The 23,716-nt window shown below is 40.1% G+C and overlaps 1 protein-coding gene across 3 annotated transcripts in view; it reads left to right on the top strand.

Moving 5' to 3' along the window:
• The window catches only part of LOC119657899, a 182,562-nt gene that overhangs the window by 44,970 nt on the left and 113,876 nt on the right, over positions 1-23,716 (top strand). For all 3 annotated transcript variants that reach the window (XR_005250182.1, XR_005250181.1, XM_038065054.1), the window contains exon 2: positions 5,048-5,070. The gene's annotated coding sequence lies outside the window, so the exon portion shown is untranslated. The remainder of the gene's footprint in view (positions 1-5,047; positions 5,071-23,716) is intronic.

The following is a 23,716-nucleotide window of genomic DNA, read 5'->3' as shown; positions in this document are numbered from 1 at the left end:
TTAATACTCGCCAGGATTATGTTATTAAACATTCCCGGAATATCAAGGCGTGTAAGATATTTCTTAGATGAGGATAGGGTGGCCCTACGTCCCCGATTTACCTAATTGTGGATCTTACTAATTTAGGGGAATAACTGACACTTACATGGTTGATTGAGGGGAAATTCAGAAAAGTTACTGACGATTTCCTCGTCAGGCTAAGGGCAACTCTTCGGACGCTGCCTCACCTCACAAAACTGACAGCACTTCTTCTAAAAAAGGGTACTCGCCCCATAAAAAATACTATTTGCACTAGAATGTAGGGGTCAATTCTTCTTTTTCTTTAGCCTCTGTCCCGTTCAAAAGCGGGGTCGGCTCGTCTTAATGGTTTTCGTCATTTGGTTCTATCTAATGCCCGATTTGGATGCAATCGCGAGGCTTTTAAATCCCCATCCAGCGTATCACGCCACCGTTGGTTTGACCAACCTTTTGGTCGGTTACCATCGACTTCGATGTTTAAACCAATCCTGGCAAGTAAATTTTCGTTAGCGCGAATCACGTGACCATACCACCGGTGCAAAACCATATCGATCGCGGATATCCTAATTTCAGATGTGACCAAAGCGTGTCACGTCACTAGTCCAACGCAACATTTTCATCTCCATTACCTCAAGACGCCGTTCATTGTCTTTTATAGTCAGCCTACACTCAGAACCATAGAGAGCGACAGGACGGACGACATTGCGGTAAATTTTGGATTTGAGACGTTCGTTGATACGTCGATCACAAAGAACACTAGTTGTGGAACGCCACTTTATTCAGGTTGCGTTAATATGTGAAGCAATTTCATAACGCAATTCTCCATTGGCTGATAGCATTTCCCCGAGATATTTAAATCGCTCAGTTCTGGGCAGGTAACTGCCGCTGACAGTGGTTGTGCCTGTTTCATGGGGATCATCATCATCATCACCAACGGCGCAATAAGCGGTATCCGGTCTAGACCTGCCTTAATAAGGAACTCCAGAAGTCCCGGTTTTTCGCCAAGGTCCACCAATTCGATATCTCTAAAGACTGTCTGGCGTCCTGGCCTACCCCATCGCTCCGTCTTAGGCAGGGTCTGCCTCGTCTTCCTTTTCTACCATAGATATTGTCCTTATAGACTTTCCGGGTGGGATCATCCTCATCCATACGGATTAAGTGACCCGCCCACCGTAACCTATTGAGCCGGATTTTATCCACAAACGGACGGTCATGGTATTGCTCATAGATTTCGTCGTTATGTAGGCTACGGAATCGTCCATCCTCATGTAGGGGGCCAAAAATTCTTCGGAGGATTCTTCTCTCGAACGCGGCCAAGAGTGCGCAATTTTTCTTGCTAAGAACCCAAGTTTCCGAGGATACATGAGGACTGGCAAGATCATAGTCTTGTACAGTAAGAGCTTTGACCCTATGGTGAGACGTTTCGAGCGGAACAGTTTTTGTAAGCTGAAATAGGCTCTGTTGGCTGACAACAACCGTCCGCGGATTTCATCATCGTAGCTGTTATCAGTTGTAATTTTCGACCCTAGATAGGAGAAATTATCAACGGTCCCAAAGTTGTATTCTCCTATCCTTATTTTTCCTGTTTGGCCAGTGCGGTTTGATGTTGTTGGTTGGTTCTTCTTCGGTGCTGACGTTGCCACTATATATTTTGTCTTACCTTCATTGATGTGCAACCCAAGATCTCGCCAATTGCCGCCTGCTCGATCTGGATGAAGGCAGTTTGTACGTCTCGGGTGGTTCTTCCCATGATGTCAATATCGTCAGCATAGACCAGTAGTTGGGTGGACTTAAAGGGGATCGTACCTCTTGCATTTACATCAGCAGCACGGATCACTTTCTCCGAAGCCAGGTTTAAGAGGACGCATGATAGGGCATCCGCTTGTCTTAGACCGTTGTTGATGTCGATTGGTCTTGAGTGTGATCCTGCTGCTTTATCTGGTCTCGCACATTGGTCAGGGGGAGCCTAGTCAGTCTTATCAATTTCGTTCGTGTAGTTTTACCCTGCCTATGCTATCATAGACGGCTTTAAAGTCGATGAAAAGATGGTGCAACTGGTGTCCATATTCGGACAGTTTTTCCATTGCTTGCCGTAGAGAGAAAATCTGATCTGTTGCTGATTTGCCTGGAGTGAAGCCTCTTTGGTATGGGCCAACGATGTTCTGGGCGTATGGGGCTATCCGGCCGAGCAAAATGGCGGAGAATATCTTATAGATGGTACTCAGTAACGTGATCCCTTTTTATGTATGGGACAGATAATGCTTCTTCGCCGGTCGTCAGGTATTGATTCGCTGTCCCATACCTTGAGCACAAGTTGATGAACCACTTGGTGTAACTGGTCCCCTCTATATTTAACCAATTCGGCTGTAATTTTCCGGTTTCATGGGGATCGATCGTCAAAAAGTTAGTTTTGTTCAAATTCAATCTGAGACCGTGTTGAATGAAGAGATCATTCCATTTTTGAACAGGTTGCTCGAGATCAGTTTTGCCATTAGTCGGAAGGGAAACATCATCTGCATAAAGCAGTGTATATCCCGTGTGACGGTGTCCATAACAAGAACAAAGCGAAGTGGTGAGAGGGCACTTCCTTGATGAGCACCAACCGAGACATGAAACGGTTTTAATACACCAGCTTTACTTTTCGGATCACGGTAGAGCAGTTGAACCCGGCACACGAGTTCTTCTGGCACTAAGTGCTGTCGTAGAGCAAAGCAGCTGAGTTCGTGTAGCACACGGTCAAACGCTTTCTCAGGTCTAGAAGTGCAATGTAAAGAGGGCGATGTTTCTCACAGTATTCCTTCATAAGTAACTGCACAGCGTGCATTGTGTCAGTAGTTCCACAGTTCCAGGTGCCTGAACCACTTAGTTCTGGTTGGCGTCATTGGTAAGAATAATGATTGTTTCATTAGAGTCGGTAATCAAAAATTCTTTTTTTTTCAAGTTTGGCGCAGACGCTGCTGCATACACTTTTGTAGGAATTGCTTGAGATCAGTTTCGTGATGAAAAGCTAGAAAAATATTATATGCATAGTATAGTGTCTAGGGCGCTGTACCTTAGATATCCTGCGGGACAGGGTCCAGGAGAAAGAGTGACGAGAAAGCGTTCCTTGATGAATACTAATAGAGACATGGAACAGATACAATATACATGCCGTATTTCGAATTTTGCTCTTCGTATCGCGGCAACCCAACTTAACCTAACACCGAATTTCTTTAGTAGTTGATATTTTCACAGCGTTTATCAAATAAGTTTGTGTCAGATATGGTCAAGTGCCTCCTCCAATTTACTCCAAGCCAAATATTTCATATATATCACTCATTATAGATTCGTCTCCTACCTCTCTAACCGTCCCTACATGGTTCTCTTTGATGATTCATATCCCGTCCCTTAAACCTTTCCTCCGGAGTAACATAAGGATCCATTCTAGGTCCATTGCTGTTTTTATTCTTCAACATCAACCTTTCTTTGCCCCCCACTTGCCCTTGCTTATTTCATACGCTTAAGCTCTTTCCTCTGTAGGTTCCTTAATAGCCTGTGTATCTCAGCAATCGAACGTGTCTTACTTGTCCTCTATTATGAGTTCGCACTTAACGTTAGCAAATGTTACTCAATGTCCTACTCTCTTGAACCCTCTACTAAGTATAACTTCTAATCATAAACTCCACTTCCAGAATTACTGGCTTCACATTGCTTACCTTTCCTGACTTCGAAATTGTTCAACCCTTCTTAATACACCTCAACTTCTTCAGTATTATTCGGCGATCTGGTCCCCTTGGTGCAAATGTGATTATCTTGCCCTTGAAAAGGTTCAATGCAATTTCACTCGACCCTTCTCCTTTATAAAGAGCTTCCCCGTCTTTACCGAAACTTCGCAAACCCTTTATCGAAATGTGTACTTTCCTTTAACTCTCTCCTGACTCCATGGGATGCTCAGTTTCTACTGACACGCAATCTTCTCTCGACTTCTACTTATACGCCTTGCAGATCCAAATTGATAACTATTTACTGCCGAAAAGTACGTCCAATGTGTGGTGGTTTCGAAGTAATAGGAAACTATAATTCCTTCTCATCAATGCAATAGTTGAATTTATGAACTTGTTGACGGCTCAATTGCTCAAATTTTTCGTTCGCGCTTCGCAAATTCCAACATTCGAGGAGCTTGTAAGATCAAATGTGTTTTACCTATATCAATGCAATTTTTCAGGGTGGACTATGGGACGCCTGACGCCACTGTAAACCCGATGACAAAAATTTTGTCTCAGTTTTTTTGGTCCACAGACCCCTCCTTTTGAGGTCAGATGTTGCCCTAAGAGGTGGTTACTAGGTGATATTCGCACCTTATGTAGGTGTTTGCGAAAGTACATATATATGTACGGTGGCGAATAGCACATTATATTATAGCAACTTCGGCCGCGCTACTTGCCCTTTAAGCTGACCCCCACTAGTCCGTTAACTCTAGTAGGCTTGACTTTTATTCATCAATTCCTTCTTGCCTTCTGTTTCCTGGAGGACTTCCTTCCAATGACCTGAATCTTTTGTCAAGCTTTCTGGAAATCTTGAACCGTTGTTGAAATATTTATCTTTAAAGTCATATGCTATTGACAATCCCAAATCTTCACTAAACAAGGAATTTTGATTTCTCCATCATGAAATTCACATTTCAATCCCTGTACTTTGTAAGTTGGTCGATATATTAAAGAATTAGCTGCAATGACTGATACATACTACACAAAGGAATAAATAACGAAATAGATTGTACGAGAATAAACAATAACACATTTACTGCAAATAATATAGGACGAAAGGCAAACAAGGAAACTACATAACGAGCCCCAAAAAGGCGGTGTACACTAACCTCGACAGCACAAACTACAACTTAGTTAGAATTAAATAAGTAAAGCAACAGTAAAGAGGAGAAATGGACCCTGCTCTTTTAATTCAATATCCTTGAATACTCATATCAAATAAACTGACCATTATATATTATATAAACATTTTTGTAATATTTACTTTCTTTTAATCATTACAGATTGCTGTTTGGATTGGGCTTTGGTGAGTAGTTCTAAAGGACAACAAACTAATCAACTTTCTACTGCAATGTTAACAAAGTTTGGCTGGTAAAGAAAAACGCAATCCTTACATCAACTGACATCAATACGTACACTCTTAGGAACTCTAGTTGGCACTTGTCAGCACTCCTAAATTTGCAGTCAACTACTGCAGGCCACATCGAGTGGACAAAATTACCACCGACATTTCGTCGTACGGACTTCTTCTTATTCCTTATCCTTTGTCTCGGTTGGTAGAAGACTGGTTCGTCTAGATCGGATTCTCCACCTAGCTTGGCCATAGGCTTCGTTAGGGTGGGGTCGAGAAGCTGCTCAACTCTATCAAATCACAGCAACACCGGAATTCGCTTCAGGTCCTGTATCTCTGTGGTCCTTCAACGGCAGTCAAACTTTAATGTATGTTTGCTATATACGTATGTAAGTATAAATCGGAGAAGTAGCACCTGAAGAGTACATAAAGATGTTGCGGAACGAAATCGCCAGTGCCTCAACTTTTTACTTAATTCTGATTGGCAGCTTATTGTAATGTGATGGCGATAAAGGATCAGTTCGGCCAGTGAAGAGGAAGAATAATAGAAACTTGGTAAAATGCTTAGCACATTTAAGAATCATTCCAATTTGGAGGAGCATTTGGAACCAAACACGGGACTGCTCTGCTAGATATGCTACACATATAATTAAACACTTCTGTTCAATTTAGATGAAAATTTCTCCCCTCTAACAACATACCCACAATATCAGCGCTGCATAAATGACATAAAAGAAACCCTTACCGCCAATTATCATCACAAAAACTTCTCATTTCTCGGGCCTCCACTATTCCTAATCGGATCCATTCATCTCGGATTAAGCTCAATCGTAATCTAACTCGAACTCCATTCAAACTATCTAAAGTACAAACGATCTTTAATGTGTATTTTAAGGCATCTTTCACCGCGATCACTTTAAATGGAATATCTTCTTATTATGCAGCAACAATCCAATTGTTGCACAGGCGAGTAGTACTTTTGAAACATTTTTTTCTTTATTGTGTTTAATGAGCACAAATTTCCGTAACAAGCAAAAATGCTTAAGTATTTATCTACATGGAATACCTGATTTTTAGTGGATATCTAATATGTATAATCAACGCTAATAGAGGCTGGAATCCAAGTCAGATTTTACGTACTTTTCCCTTGCTTTTGCTCTCTCTGTGCACATAATACTTCCGCTAATTTTGATTGAAATCACTTGCGCAAATTTATTATTAGATAATTACTTGATCAACATGTTTTCTTCAGCTTAGATACCCGAAAAAAAGTTAAGAAAAATCGCTCGAACCAATTTGATTTCTTTTACTCATCGCCGTCTTAGTTTATGTTGATAAATTGATTTTCTTTTTTTCTTGCTTCACTTCGAGGCTTTAGAAGTTGAACGAGAAAAGTGGATGAAAGTAAGTTTGAGAAGTGAAAGCGAATCAAAAAGGTTGAACGATTATTTTTGTTGGGAATCATAATCGATTAAATTTCCATTTATGATGTTAGTTTCTAGATTGTCATGTTTGTTATGTAGACAAAATGAGATTGTGGGTCAATGAAGTTAATTGTTTCAAGTGGGTTGATAAATTGGAAGATTTGGAATAGATTTCAGGTTTCGATTCATCATTCTCGTTAGCTTTATGCAGCACTTGATACGGGCTTCGAGAAATGTATCAGTTTTCATAGGTTCATAGATTGTTTGAAATGAAAATAAACAAAATCAAATAACCAATTCAACGAAATATCAAAAATAAAAAATAATTAATTGAATTAATAAAAACTTGTTTTTCCTATTTGCTAGTGTTGATTTTTATTTGCAAATTCCGATATTTCGGGAACCACTTGTTCCCTTCATTAGCTCAAGTCTTGGTACTGATTAAGGGAACAAGTGGTTCCCGAAATATCGGTATTTGCAAATAAAAATCAAAACTAGCAAATAGGAAAAACAAGTTTTATTATTTCAATAATAAATGTAATTACACTCAGAAAGAATAATTTTCAAGGATCAAAACTTTCATTGACAACGAAAGTTAGTAGAGTAGTTTATTATCGTTCTATTGGAAAAGTATGATATTACTGGATTTACTACTGTTTCTAAAACGAACATCAGGATTGTCTTTTGCGTCTTTTGGATAAAGAAAGAATTCGGCCCCGGGGAGAAAATTGTGCGAAAAATCGGACTCAGGGTGAAAATTGTAAGAGGTATGAAATGAAAATTATGCAAGCCATCATATCACTCCTGTTTTTATTGAAATATCTATTTCGGGCGCCCGAGAAGACTCCGGATCTGGGGGATTTAGTTTTCAGGTCCATACTGTCACCCTCCAATTTTCTTTAACAAGGCTCTTTAACAGTCTATCTTCGATTCCAGTTTCTTCTTTCTGCTACATTTACTAAGTTTTGAGAACGTTTAAAACGTACTTTAAAATCGACAGGTGCCATCACTTACTCGTTGCGGTAAGTAATCAAAGAACCTCAAAAGACACTTGCCAAATGATCCGCCGTTGCAGCTTTTGAACGACAACTGGGAATGATTACAAGAAGGAACGGCTGGTGCCAGAACCTTCAACATCCTCTTAAATTCTCGTATTAATCTTGACGTATGTGATATTCGGGGCAGTTGAGCGCAAGCCTCTTGATTTCGTTACCCCGAGAGATCCAGCCTTCATAGATGTTCGTGTTCGTTTTTCTGCTCTTGCGTTGTTGTAGATTTACCACTTGCAGATCTTTAAATACGATGATAATGAAGGGGGGGAAGCCTTATACTGCATAAAGGAGTCAAAAGGAGGCATACGATCTTGGATGGTAACATCACACCGACGAAATTACGTCTTAAATTAAAAGAAGTGTAATTGTCACCTCGATATCGATGCACATGACCTAGTCGTAGGAGAAATTTTGTAAGGAATTACCAAATGTTGCGCTGAATGATAGGGGAATACGGGAGACCATCATAACGAATGACGAACTACAAACCAGGAAAGCACCCTATCACATTACTCCTTATCAACCCATCAGTCCAAGGGACAGGTGAAAGACCTTTCAGGAAATCGTGAACGATGGTGTCTAGACGTGGTTGGCGCACTACACCCTATTCAGAAGTAACTGGCAACTAAATATAACCTATTAATCTTTTACCGGTTCTCTTAAAGATTTTCGGAAAATTTTCACCATGGACAACCTTTGCTCGCTTAAAAATCAATTTGGTTTCCGACGAAAAGCGCAGTATGTTCACAAGGTTGTCTCAGAAACGAAGAAAGTGTTTTAAAGACGGAAATAGTGCACCCCATAGTGCACCCCAATGAACGTAGAACAAGCTTTATGTTAACATACGACGAAGGCCTTAAAGTTAGTATAGTTCTTACCAGTCTCTCTGTCCGTACTTTGTAGTAAAGCAGCAAGTCTTCTCAGATAAAGACGATATTCTCGCTAGAGTACCTCAAGAAAATATCCTGCGTCTGCTGCCTTACATTAGATATGCAACGGATATACCTACTAACAACGGCCTAGTAGTGGCCATATTTGCAGGTGACACAACGATCTTCAGTAGGCTGGCAATGACAGCATATACCTCTAAAAAATTAAAAGTTGTGAAGAGTCAATGAACTCAAACGCTTGGACATTGAAATTAAATTGTGTCGGTATATTTCTGTATGGTTGCCTAATTGTGTAAAACCAAACCTTATTAGAATCATCTCGTCTGTCTGTCTGTCTGCCAGTCTCAGAAGTGGTTATTCCAATTGATATGAAATTTGGTAGAAAAGTAAGAGATATGAATCCCATTGCATGTAGTGAGTAACTTAGTTCCATGTTCAATTTAAGGGAGGATCCCCATACATGCAAAAGGTGAATGTAAAATTTTCTTCACCGAGTATAATCGTGGGGTATCAAATGAAAAATCTCGATTAGCATTTTCCGAAACCGTTTTGATATCAGTTGCAAAGGAGAAGAGTACGAGGGTCCAGAAAGTGCCAGTCAAATTTAAGACCTGGTTTCAGAAACTACCCAACCCAAACATCTGAAAAGAAACATGGTGATCCATGCACATGGTATCTAGGCCTCAAAATACTTGCCAACAATACCGGTTTAAATAAAGTTAATAATAGTATATTACCATATTCATTATAACCACAATATATTTCATCATCAAGGTTTGCAGTAATAAAGGCTATACTATAGAGTACGCTACTACCAAATTTGTTGGAAATCGCATTATTACTAACCGAGTTATAATGGGTCAAAATTGTTACTTTATGGAAATTTATTGCATTCTAAATAAATGCGCCCACTGAGACCGACACGACAGGACAGTTTTACTAACGTCCACTGGAAACGACACGGCAGATTGACCCACTGGGAACGACACGACATAATATTGCCTAGTGTACAAGGTAAACATATGACAAATGGCTGCTTCAGAGAAAAAATTTTTCTGGATAAGACAAATGTCTGTGTCTGTCTCACACGTCAGTCACACAAATGTCTGACCATGCGTCGGACATCAAACAGACATCTCTTTCATGTCTGAACTATACCCAAACATTTATCTGAAACAAAAGCAGGCAACCTGAAGTGCACATTTGGCTGAGACGGACACAGATATTTGTCTGATACAGAAAAAAATTGCCTGGCTGATGCTTGATGCCGACTCAGACAAAATCAGACAAATGCCTGTCTGGTGTGTGAGACAGCCACAGATATTTATCTGATACAGGAAAAGATTTTATCTGAAACACACATTTGTCTGACTCAGACATTTGTCTATCTGATGACTGAAACATCTACAAACATTTGTCTGTATGTTGTCTGAGGCATCCGGTTAAAAATAGTGTGTAAATATACTCTACAAATATATCTGATAGACATGCCATACAATAAGGGAAAATAAATAGGGCTTTGTATCATCACCACTTCAGACAACTTTGGGCGACTTTATATAAGTAATCATTGACCTTTGATATGAACTCCTAGGACCACCCACGCCTCATCATGAACAGAAGACCTCGTTTAAATTACGCATGTTCCAGGTATGTCGTGTTTCATCTTCAATACTACGAACTTCAATCATTCACTTTGACTTATCCACATACATGTTCATTTCGATTTCAATTCGAGATATCCTCAATTCAGCTTTTGAACCCTGACCTTTTAACTGAGACCTGTCATGCCTGTCAGTTTAATAAATAGCAACAACACAACCTGTTGATACTCAAGGGAGTTGCATTCATTAAACTTTGTGGCAGGGGGGGGAGGGAGGGGAGAACATCTCATTCAGACCTTTATTTTGTACATTTTGAGAGGTTTGCATGAAAACTTCAGTGTAATGCTATCATCCTACCTTCAGCCTAACCCTTATTCCATTTCTACAACCATCCTTGAAACGGATACCAAAAAAGTAATCGTTTTATGGTTATGTTTTCCCAATTGTCTCAATTTTCTCCAAATATGTATCTCTCCTGCGGCAATATTTCCGAATTACATACATATCATCAACAAATGAACATGAAAAACCCAACTTGATTTATTCCGTGGAAATTATATCTTCGTTGGAAATTATCTCGTTTGAAAATCCAGCATATTCCGTAAATTACTGCCAGCTTAAGTGTACAATAAAATTCCTCGACTATGCAAAAGTAAGCAGAAAACAGATATACGATAACAAAAAAAAAACATCCTAAAAATTGTTAGTCATGACCATCAAAGGATTCATATTTCATGATATCGCCTCAAGAAAATCATCTACATTAACACAAATGTGCTGCTCATTTTCCAGCCAGAGACAACGAGCCTCCAAACATTCAATGAACCCTGAATGTGTCCTACCCGGTACAGTGGTGGCAGCGGATGTAAAAACAGGACTATGTAGCCTATGTTGGCCAGGCTGAGTTGCTGTGAGGAGGATAAGGATCAAAATTCCATAGGCAATTCTTTCAGGACTTCTTTCTTCTATGTGCTCGGTTTCCGTCTTTTTTTTCTTGGGTGGCCGTTTACGTAAACGATATACGGTCGCTAACGGTAACCATAAGACATTTTCTCTACATTACATAATTTAGTAGAAGCAGTAGTTGTTGTCCTTGTCTCTTGCTTCCTAGAGATTTTTTCACCCGAAATTCTTTGCGTGGGAAAATGTTGCCGTTCAGGTCCTCTGTGCTCCTAGAGAATCTCATGTGATATTGTGTTTTCGATGGAAAATTCTAGATATATTTTTGGAAAAGTACATAAACACGTGTGGGCTCACTATATATTTTATGAAGCAGCATCAATCGAATAAAAGATAAGATTCTTGATTGTTAATGTTCACTTTAAGTTATGAAAGTTTCCTACGCCTCCAAGCCTTGCAACAACCGCTTTTACGGAAGAAATATGAATAATTTCGTTTTATGTTATGGTGATTGGCTGGATTCTAGCATCCTTAATAAAAGAGCAAAATACACGTATCCACGCCCACACGCCTACTTTACGCTTGAAGTTCACTCATTAAGAAGTTTGAACCAGAGAGAACTCCATTTAACTGGAAATGAAAATGTTACGTTCGCATTTGCCTAGGGCAAAAAGCTAATAAAAGTGTTAAATTTTTGCAAAACTTCGCATGGTGTGTTAATATAAAGCTGCGAAAACCTGTGGCACTATAAAATTTGAAGGCTACGTAATTTTTAAAGTCGATTGTGATATCCGCAGCAGTTCAAAGGACAAATCAGATTATAATCAAAGAATACCCAGTTCCTCTAAGGTGCTCTCTACGCACTATCGACCCACTAATATCAATTGCGATGACTGCCCTGACCTCTCCTCCCAATGACCCGTAACTTGTAATGACTGGATTGCGCGATGGTCAAAAAGCGATAGTTGGCGAAGTCGAAGGGAAAGCTATCCCAAAAATCCAAAAAAGTTGGCGAAATTGACCGAGAAGGTCAACCCCCAAATATTGAAACTCCATTACAGTTCTTGCCGGCACGCGCTTGGTCGTCTCTGTACTAACTAGGATCGGGAATGCGGGGGGACGCTTGTAATGACAAAACGGAATTTTCGATGGTCAGTGTTGAGTGGCCAAAAACGACCTAGAGGGGAGAGCTAACTCAAAATCGTTGGCGAAATTGAGTGTGAAGGTTCGCCCGCAAATCTTGAAGCTCCATCGACACGTGTTTGCACACCTCTGTGCTATCCAGGCTCGGGAATGTAGGGGGCTGTCCTTCGAGTTCTTCGGTCCCTCACATGTCGTTCCCAAAAAAATTCACACAAACACACAAAAAAAGAAGGCTCGTACGTGCGCGTGGAGCCGTAAAACTTCGGATCCGAAAGCCGCAATCGAAAGCAGGGGTCCACGCGGATCACATCCTCGACCGATCTTTCCCCTTCCTCAGGTGTTTTGTGAAGCGCGGCCTCTATGCATCCTGCGTTTCCTTGACATCCCCAGGTCATACTTTTGGAGGATTTCCTTTTTTTGTTCGAGTTTTGCGGGACCAGAGAGGAGGGGGGGCTCAAATCAAAAGGAATCTATCTGGAGTTCATTTCAATTTCTTTTATATTCCATATGAAAACAGAAAGAATCAGTACAAGCAAACCATTAAAGAAAAATAAAAATAATCAAATTTTCAGGAAACATTAAAGAAAATGAACTAAGGCGAAAAATGAAGGAATAAATAAAATGTGAATAAGAATAATTTAGAGTAAAAAAAATAAGAAAAAAAATAAAAATAGAAAAATAAAAGAATAAGAAACTAAAAATAAAACCGAAAAAAGATAAAAAATTAAATATAGGACAAGGTAAAAAAATTTAATTCGTAACTAGAAAATCATGGCCCTCTTCCCCTTAAGAGCTCTCAAAAGATCGGTTCACACAAAAATATGTTATTTTGTTCGATTAATTAAGAAACCAACATTTTATGAATTCAACATATAAATGTTCCTTGAAGAACATACTTAACTAGCTATTTATTACTCTTTTTTCGATCTCTTCATGAGAAAAAAACAAAAATTACCACTGGATTTGTCAACCCTTAATCGTTTCCTTTGTTTTCCACTTCTTTGATTTAACATATTCACTTTAAATTAGTGAATGTTTCCTACGCTATATAATTCTCTTTCTTATTCAATTTATTCCACATCCTTTGAAATTTTTGCTCAAACTCCACAACCTTATTTCCGAAGACCAAAAACGATATCCCATCCCATCTCCTGCTCATCAGCTGTGTCTCGTGAACAGCCGGTCGTCGGTTCTGTTCATTTTTAATTACACTGACGCCGGCCTTGGATTTTGAATTCAAGTAGGCTCAACGGAAGCAAAAATCGACGCACATTTTGGCTAGGCTAAATGCATGCATATTCGTTATAGCCCAGATAAACCGATGCGCCTATGTGCATTCAAGAATACGAATACGAAACGTAGAATACGTAATACGTTAAAGTACCGACAAAATAAGGTCAACGTACATTTCCTCGGCCGATGTTCGATGAAAATCAAGAATTGTTAGCAAACATAAACTGAAATTTGTTGAAATAAAATGGCGTTTTTTAACTTAGGAGAAAGCGACCAGTTGTTAGGTTTTTTTAAAATAATTAAAATTAAGTATTCTAAATCGTAAATGTTGGATCCAAAGGTAGATCAGGATAGGAATTATGCAATTGAACGAGTTAATTGGGAAAGTTGAGGAGTGTTATAAGGAAAAAAAGAGGAGAATTACATATTATTGAATGCACCCGCTCATTATTTAATGCACCCGCTCCTTTCGGATGGGACCTGGGAAAGGCGAAGGCCATACCGACCATATTGCAAAGCCGCGGACACTATACACTTCAGCTGCACACATATCATCTACCAAAATTTCACATGCCCCTTAACCGATGCCTGGTACCGCACCGGAACCTAAAATACAAGAAGGGGAATATTGAGGTAAGATATCAATCAAAACTGAAGCTAAAATGGGAATTACAAAAATTCCAGCTTATCGCGTGAAACCATAGAACTCGAGACTCTAACGTCACAATCGAGAGAGAACATCTACACCCTTAATTGATGTTTCCCCGGCTTCAGATCTTCAAAAGGCACGACCTTTACAGTTCCCTCCTTTAATTGAAACCTCAATATCATAAGAAAGCATCCTTCTTTTTATTAATTGAGAAACTAGCTAGGATGACACATATCCAACGTGAAAATCCTGAGATTGGTAGATAAAAGGGCTTCTGTCTTATACCCCAAAGATTCAATCAGCCAAACTGTGATGAGTTTGCTTGACAATTCATAGCCCCCCCCCCCCCCATCCATATCTTGAAAATATTTTACCACAACCACAATGTCTGCCACGTAGTCAATAAGCACATATAAGTAGTGTATCTTGTCCTAGAAACTTATCGCCTAGCATGTGGTCATACATGAAATTCCGAAGTAATGAATCCAACACAGATTCCTGAGGTTCATATTCAGCTAGATTTCATTTATACCATAGACGAATTTCTTATTTATGAAATAGTACATTCAGCCATAGATCCAGCTTCTTTTAGAATTATACCATTTGCCTTCACTGAACAGAATTAGAGTCATCCTTTAGGCTAGCCTGCTCTCCTATCAGAACCAATCTAACACATTGCATATATTACAGCGGTAGTAGAATGATTCTTCATGTGGTCTATTTCCTTTTGAAATTGTTATTTTTTTTCTTATCTCGAAAAAGGGCACACTCCTATATACGGACGGAATTCACGCTCAATTTTTAACACGTGTGTAGATATTTGGCGCACAATTATCAAATCTTCTCATCCCACCAAATTTTCAATAATCCGCGACACCTCTAGATTTTGACAAAGGGGCATCACAGGCTTCTGTTAATTCACCCAGATTTGCTTTGGCAAAGTGATGCTCGACTATTTGTGAGAGAAAATTTGTCCGGCAAACCCCTTGGAAAGTCATTGTTTCATTTAGCATGACATTATGTTGCTCAAATTAGTCATCGTTTTCTTTTCCGCTACGCCGAAGTACTGCAGTATTTATGAAGCCTATATCAACGATTGAGTCTCTTCCTGAATCCCTATGCCAGGAGAAGGAGCTGCCAAACTAGCAAGAGGAACATTTAACTGGTATATTAGCCTCTGCTATTTAAGACTTTACTAGCGTACTGAGTAGTCCACTCTTTGAAGAATTCTTTTTCTACGACTACGGGACACCTCCCGCTAACATGCATCATCTGCTCGCTTAAAAATATTTCATAATCCACAATTGTCGGACTTGATACCTCGTTGAAGAGCACCCTAAAGAATCTATTTGCATGAGTTGCGGCTGCTTTTTTGGCTAGATTTACATCTCTCCAAATTGCAGATTTTCCACTTTTATCAGAGTCCATGCTATCTTCTTTCTTATATGGTTCGTACATAATGATCGTAACGGCATCGAACTTCAAGGCAATGTATTTCGACAGATCTTTCACATTCGCAGTGGCTGATGTTTATTAGTATCACTTTATGTTTATTTACGGAGTACTCTTAGAAAGTGAATAACTTCAACTTCCCACAATGTGGTTCATCCTATCCAAACCAGCCCCCAATAAGGCACACATTCGGACTATTTCCCCCACATCGTCTATATCAAACCAATCTGTCATATTTGCACCGTCTGAAAATATAACCACTTTGGAGGCATTTGAAGCAAAACGCATCGCAGATTTGCTTTCGAATCCTGGTGATATACCAAATTTAAATTTTACCAGCACGGTACTTGCATACATAATCGACGAATTAATAGTTGCAGTATGTATTTCCCATGCCACAATGATTTTTGAACGCATTCTTGAGAACCGTATTCCCGAAATCGCCCAAACAATCGTGAGTCAAGCTAGGTTTGTCAAGAAAGAACTGCGGAAATGCTGGCGCAATTCACGCTGCGCGTTTATTCATAAAGAGACACCGTGATAAACATTGCGCTCTTTACATTGCATTTCTGAATCTGGAGAAGGCCTTCAACGGTGTTCCACAAGAACTCATCTGGCATCCTTTTCGACAACACCTAGTACCAGAAGAATCCGGGCGCTGCGTTAAATTGCTCTACCACATTCCGAAAAGTAAAGTTCGAAGTGTGGCGGGGGTGTCAAAACCGGTCCGTGAGTCTGTGGGTGCTCATCAAATAAGCACCCTCTCACCACTCCTTCTTGTTCTTGTTATGAACACTGTCACACGTCCAGCGCCCTATACAATTCTTTATGCTAATGATGTTTTCCAGGCGTCTCAAAGCAAAGATGGTATCGAGCGACTTGTCCAAAAATGGAATTACTTCCTCATGCAACACGGTCTCAGATTGAATCTGAATAAAACGGAATTGTTGACGAGCGATCCCTACTCCCTGCCCAGAACTGATTTAAATATCTTAGATCAATGCTATCGACCAGTGGAAAACTGCGTTATGAAATTGTCTCATGCATTAATGCAACCTGAATGAAATGGCGTTCGACAGCAAGTGTTCTTTGTGACCGATACGTCTCAAATCTAAAATTTGGCTCAATGTTATATGCCCGGTGGTCCTCTATGGTTCTGAATGTTGGCCGACTATAAAAGGCAAAGAACGCCGTCTTACGGTAATAGGAGACGAAGATGTTGCATTGGATTGGTGACGTGACATGCCTTAATCACATCCAAAACCAGAATATCTGCGATTGATATGAGGTTACACCGATCGTGAAAAAACTGCGAGAGGGGCGTCTTCAATGGTATGGTCACGTAATGCGTGCTACCCAGAATTCACTTGGTCTACACATCGAAGTCGATGGTAAACGACCAAAAGGCCGGCAGAAACCACACTGGTTTGATAAACTAGATGGTGATTTGAAGGCTTCGCGTCTATACCCATATCAGGCCTTTGATAAAATAAATCACAAAATAAAAATGCAACCCATCACGACGAGACAACTCCGTTTGTGAAGGGGACAAAGACTGCAAAAAGTCTTTTCTAGAATTGATGGTGAAGTTCTCTCTTTCTCTCTTCGGGGTGATTTCATTGTGACCTCTGCATACTACTGCTATTTCTTGAGGTAGCTGTTTAGTAGTGGCTGCTTTCCCTAAGGAAATACTTGTTAATGATTAGCCGTTATTTCATACTATGTCTTGCTAAGAACTAGGATGAATAAGAGACATCAATGTCAGTGTTAGTGGCTACTCAAAGACAAGGTGATAGATAAACTATCACTAAAAAGACCCCAAAACAGGTGGAAGGACTCGGGGGCATCGTACATTACATGCTGCCAGGATTCCGAAATCGAAGGATGTAGTCGCTAAATCGAGAAAATTGGAGACAAGATTTCAGGAGGCCAAGGGCTGACATCCGGCTTTAGCGCCATAGACGAACAAGGCAGTATTGGTCACAATCGATTGGATTCATTTTGGAAACTATAACAATTGGTTCCACGATGATAAGTTCATTGATTTTGTTTTTCAGTAACATATGACACTCTTATATTTAAACGCTTTTCCAAAATCTAAATTTGATTTCAAATTCAAAGGCCAATTATGCCTACTATGTTTCTGCTTCGTTCCTTAGTTTTGGTTCTTCTATATTAGCGCGGTTTTCATTAAATGCTTCCCAGTTTCCCCATGAAGCTGGCATCACCGAAACTGTCTGAAAGTATCTCCATTTCTGTAGTAACGAATTCCCGCATAAAAAATGTATACTTCAACTCACTGACCCTTGAATCCTATCTAAACGAAACATAATATTGATTAATTCACATCCTCACTTGATCCCAGGTCAAGCATTTGTTCCTATGTTTACCGCAAATATTTCAATATTCCAATGGAATTATTTCATGGTTTTATTTATAAAATGCAACTTAAAAAAATATTTATTTAAAATTACCCAACGGCATTGCTTGATTGTGATATTTTTCCTGCTTTTGAAATTTATCAATAAACACATTTGCCTATTATGAATGCAGGTGTATCAATATCATATTTGATTCATATCAAAACCAAAATATATTGAAAGCGATACTTTATCTCCAATTGCGGGTTTACATGTTACGTATAATGAGGTTTTATTTTCATAAATAAACAAGGCCATCATTATCGAAATTACATCGAAATGGACCTTAATTTAAAATACTGAAAAATTGGGTTACAATTCCCTTTTTCAGTTTTCGGGCTCTCCTCTTCCTAGAACTACGTCATTGACATGGAACTCTTCATTCATCATAACAGAAATGAAATGAGCTTATTTTATTGGACGCAGATATTCAACGAGAAAATGACGTCTGCATTCGCAAACGTGGGGTTAAAATGTAGGAGTTTATATACAAAGGGTAGCTAGGAAGGACGATGTATTTCTGACTTGCCTTGCGGCATTGAAATGCAGAATACAACCCTCTGTAATGGTTTCCGATTCATGATGAGATGTGAGGAATAAATCAAATAATGCGTTAGGAGTCTTCCGTGAATCGAAAATAGAAATATCCTGTATACATTGATACAAGGACGAATTCAATTAATTACTGCTGGACTTCTTTTTTTTCTTATTTTGCGTAATGTAAATTGAAGCATCTCGAACGTCGGAGATATTTTAGTAGATTGAATGAAATGTATAAAAGGAAAAACTCAAAGTTCCAGTTGCTTTCTCTAGGAAATTGATGAATGAACCTGGGGTCCATGGCCCCACAAACTATGAACTATGCTCCCGTTCCACGGTTTTGATATTTTTCTCGTAACATCTAATAAAGAAATTGATAAGTATTTTTAATCAACGAGAGTGCAGAAGGATTGATCAAGCGAGCATCCCAAGCTTCAAATTTGATGGCAGAACTGTGTCTCGTCCTCCGTTATTGTGCCCCTCCCCCCTCAAATAGATGGTGTGACACTCCCCTACAGCTTGACCGGAATAAGCCCTGGACTGGAATTAGAACCGTAAGGAAATCTTTTCACCAGTCAACTACGGCACCGCGAAGGACACGTGCTCAATACAACACTAAGACAAAACAGAATAAACGGATGTCTTTCCAGCACGGCCACTATGGAAGGCAGCGCGCGCGAATGCATTAGCGCATCGCAGCGTATCACTGTTAGGAAGACTAAAATCAAAGATACCATTCATAAGGTGAACGCCATGTTGCCTAGATTGCGGATGTTACACATAGGACACAACCCTGACTGGAGGCAAGATTCCGCTAGAAGAAAAATTCATTCAAGCTATGTACCATGCCCCATCAGGAGAAGTCCATCTCCAATCTAAAGTCCACGATAGAGAACTTTCTCAGGCAGCCACCCTTTTCATATGCTCATATTGTTTATGATCGGAATTTTCCCACTGTTGTTCTATTTACGCTGCCACTTTAATATAACTCCCTTATCTAACGGCCTTTTGACCGCAAGCGGTCCTAACCCCGCCACTTGACCTCCACTAACTAAATTCGTTTGAAGCAAAGGTACGCCCCTTCTAATCCTGTGGAACGTGGCACGCCGGCTCCAAATCAAGAGGAGGAACACAGGAATACAATACCTTCATAGCGTCGGTCGAAACCATACAATACGTTAACAATGCCACTCGCTGACAAGCGTAGAACAGTTTCCTGCCCTACACCGTCATCGCAAAATCACACAACAAGAAACAACAAGTACGTAAAACACGCAAGAAAGAGTTTCAGATATCCGAGTCTAGCAGCTCTCCTGCTTTGACCCTATTCACACCTCATCACCCAGTGTGGTCGCAAGCATATAGTATGTAAGGCCTCAGGACATCTACCTATCATGCCCATACAACATCTCCCGATTCCAACCCATGGAAATTCTCTTGTGGTCACTTTGGTGTTGACTCAGCAGAGACGGGAGGAGCCTTTGCCTCCCCACCACCTTTAAGCACCCAGTGCTATAAACAGTTAAAAAGTAGCTCCAATGGGGAACCCTCTCTCCCCGTTGATCACCGAGATCTTCACGGCCAACCTTGAAACGAAGTTAGCTTTGGTCGGTCTGATGCCAAGGTTTTGGAAGAAGTATATGGACAATATATATCTGTGCGATCACAATAAAAAACGAAGTCGAAAATACGCTGGACTTCCCCAACAGACTACATCCCAGTATCAAGTTGTTGTTGAGGAAAAAAACAAAAGAAATTAGATCTGAAAATCTACAAGAAATCGATCTGGCCAAGCTCTGGTCAATAAGGCAGATTTGCGCTCAATATAATTCGTAGTCATGCCGTATTCTGCGAATTATATAAAGGAGCACTCAACATCTGCGAGCGGCTTCGGTCCCAGGGCAGAGGTGAGGCAGCGTCTGACGATTTGTTTTTGGCCTGGTAAGAAACCGTTAAGCCGTCATCGCCTGACATTTTTTTAAAGTTTGGTCCATTTGGTCCGGTCCAGCATTAAGTTGATGCGGATTTAGAACCCCACAATTCTCAAAACAAGAAGTTAGAGTTGTTAGCACTCATGAAAGGAACAAATGGTTCCCGAAACGTCGCTGTTTGCAAGGCCAATAAATAACACTAGCGAATAGAAAAAGCAAATTTTAATTGTTTCAAAGGCTTGGATAGCACCTGCAGGAAGCAAAGTTCACGGGAAAAAGGAGTGACCGTCTTCAGACCGAAGGCAACGAAACATATAATCATAAATAACCGAATCATGTCCAAGGAGAACGTGAGATTAGTGAAACACATAAGGCATGGAAAGAAGTTGGACGAGGCCAAAAATGCAGAAATTTACAAAACCCCGAAAGACGGACTCAACTGAGATCAAGACAAGGGATGCTCCTGGCTTTAAAAATTGATAGGACGCACTCGATGGGATAATTATAGTACCGGTTTTATCGGTGAGACAAGTAGTGAGGGAAGGGAAGAAGTGAATGAGAATTTAATTACTCCCTCCCCTTTACGTAAGAAAGGAAATATAAATAGAAGGACTCTGTATTTCTTTCGTCATCAAAATCCAAGCAGTGAAATAGGCGACAATCAGTCGCTGAAATATGCATATCTGCGGTAATTAAAAATTAGTAAAGCAGAATTGCCTCTAATGTTTTAACATCCGCTCTGGGTCTTATAGATCCTTTATCTTAAGAAATCCTAGCCCCCTTGAATGATTCAATACCATCGATTTTATTAAATCGAAATAGGAGACTCTTGCACCAGAAAGATATTAAGATAGTCCTGCAGCTTTTTTAGCCTCCTTACTAGCAAATCGGAAGTGGCTTTGGCACGCTACAAGTCAATTTGACCAACTTTTATATTTTTCGACATAAGATTAGTCTCGTATGTAATGGAAAACAATTAAAAACGTATCCCACGTGGATGTGTCACCAGGTTTGCTTCACACTTTATCGTTAAAAACTCCCTCTTCTGACCACTGATTTATCTAACAATTGTCGCATTTGGGGATGAAGTGATGCCCATGTTGTCATCCATCCATTTAGCACCTTCTCTGGGTCGCTTTGTGGGGCAAGTTGCCTTCACGTCACTAGTTTCCCTTTCTTCCGCTTTTTCTTTTAAAGGTTTAAGAGGAGGTACGAATACGTAGGATTTAGCATGGAATTCCTTTGCCACTGCGAGCCGCCATATGACAGTTCTGCCAATGCTATCCTTCGTGCGTAGATCGTTTGTAGAGAAAAAGCATATTGAAGATGTTGTTCTTTGCTTTGTTATGATTGATTTCAATCCTTCCAAGGGAGAAGCATGTTGTGATTACTATCCCTAGGTGCTCTCAGACTCTTTTTGTCTAGTTCAAACTCCAAGTTGAAACCCTTCACAGTCACGGATTTGTCCTTTCTGGCATTCGTGAACTTTACCCTTAAGTGTTCAAGCTCAATACCGGGGTTCTATTCACCAGGCAAGCAAATGATGTCTGCTGCTCTCCTTCGAAGCCTACGTATATAACGTCTGACATGCTCTGTCGTGCTCTGCAAGGTATTCAGAATAGTGAACTTAGGCAAGCATCAGATTCATAACTAGGACTGCCTGCTAAAGCCAATTTTAGTAGCCTTATTGCGCACATTAAATAGTAGGGTCCATCGCGAAAATTTTGATTATTAAACCTTGGCTTCGGCCCAGTATAACATTTTTTAGGCAATTGTCCTTCTGACATTTCGCTACCCTTATAGGAAACTCCCACTACAGCAATTAGGAACGAGGCTATTGCTTGCGCATACGTCCGCCTTTGTGTTAGTGTTACAATGGAAGGAACAAACTTCCTTAAGATCTCTCTCGCTAATTTGATGATAACCCGATTCACCCGTCCGTTCTGACCAAAATGTGGAAGGAGGTGCTAGTGCGGAACATAACTAAGCTTAGCCCATCAAATACTTATGTGCTTGCCTTATGGTTCTTGTGCGCGTTACCACTGATGGAAAAGTCAGCTGCATTCATTGTAGGTCTCATCAGGGTTTCCAGTTTATCCTTCCCAATTTAGGCTCCACTTTCTTGCGTCCAGTTTCTCTAGATATCGCTATGCCTGGTACTACAGTCATGCCCATATTCTTCACCTTCTCTCTCAGTGTGTTCCTCTACCCTAAGTTGGGAGTCTTCCCAGGAATACGGTGTCTGGTCCGCATGGCTCCATTTTCACATTCTGGTATTAAACCAGTTGCGTCCATATCGTAAGCTTTCCTTTCTTCTGGTCTCTTGATAAGAGTTGAGGAGGCAGAATTTAGCCTGTAGGCCGCCTTCTTAACGACTGAAGTTTCTTTCTACCGAATGTTCTTCTTCTACTTTTTTTCAAATTTCGGCAGTAGTACCGGGGATGAGCCGACCATAGTTGGATTTCAGTTTCTCTCATCGTGAGAGTTGGCGCACTAGCCCTTCTAGCTGACAACCATATAGGCAGGGTTTCTATTGAAGTGAAAAGGATACCTTCCACAATTGGTCGAAGCAAGGTTCCCTTATCTTGTAAATAAACAATACACTTACCTACATATGTATATAGCAGGTGCATCTTCAATCTTCCCTTTCGGAGCTCGACGACGACCATTTTGAATGAATTGAAGAAACAGCCTCTGTGATGAAACCGGGAACCTTGGAGAACGGAATTGATGTTAGACAATAATCGAAACTCCACGTTCCGCAAGGAACGAAATTTCATATGACATGCGACAAAGTGGTGCAATCCGTCCTTAGAATGGTAGGCGCTTCGAATTGATTCAATCCTTGAACCATATTCATAATATGTAAACATCCTTCTGTACCAAATATCGAAATTATTCCAAAAGTGCTTTAAATTATCTTATCATATTTCTAGGGATCTGGTCGCTCCAATTCCCTGAACAAGAATGATATCAATTTGAAAGTTGCTACGCTCATGAAAAACAAGTTCATAAATTGAAATCCTCCACCGCCATATTTGAATCAGAAGCACTATTCATTGATAACCGCAGATTGAAGCAATTACCAATTCATTTTGTAATATTAAATTGATACTCTCGAGTAGTCCAACATTCAATGAATTCGGAAATATTACAATTTCCCCCATCCAAATCCCATGCGAACTCGTTCAAATGACCCTTGAAGAGGCACTTGTGCACAAATCAACCCTAAGTACATATTCACAAATTTTACACACAAGCCACACACTCCTGCTCTCATTCCGTTAATTATCTCTCTGTTCGCGCTCAATTACTGCGCTACTGTTCCGTCCAAAGGTTCGAAATCGTACAAAATGCACACAA

The sequence above is a fragment of the Hermetia illucens genome, chromosome 5 (assembly GCF_905115235.1).
Source record: "Hermetia illucens chromosome 5, iHerIll2.2.curated.20191125, whole genome shotgun sequence".
In the NCBI taxonomy this organism is placed as follows: Eukaryota; Metazoa; Arthropoda; class Insecta; order Diptera; family Stratiomyidae; genus Hermetia; species Hermetia illucens.
The sequence above is the reverse complement of the archived record's forward strand: the minus strand, read 5'-3'. Positions and strand labels throughout refer to the sequence as shown.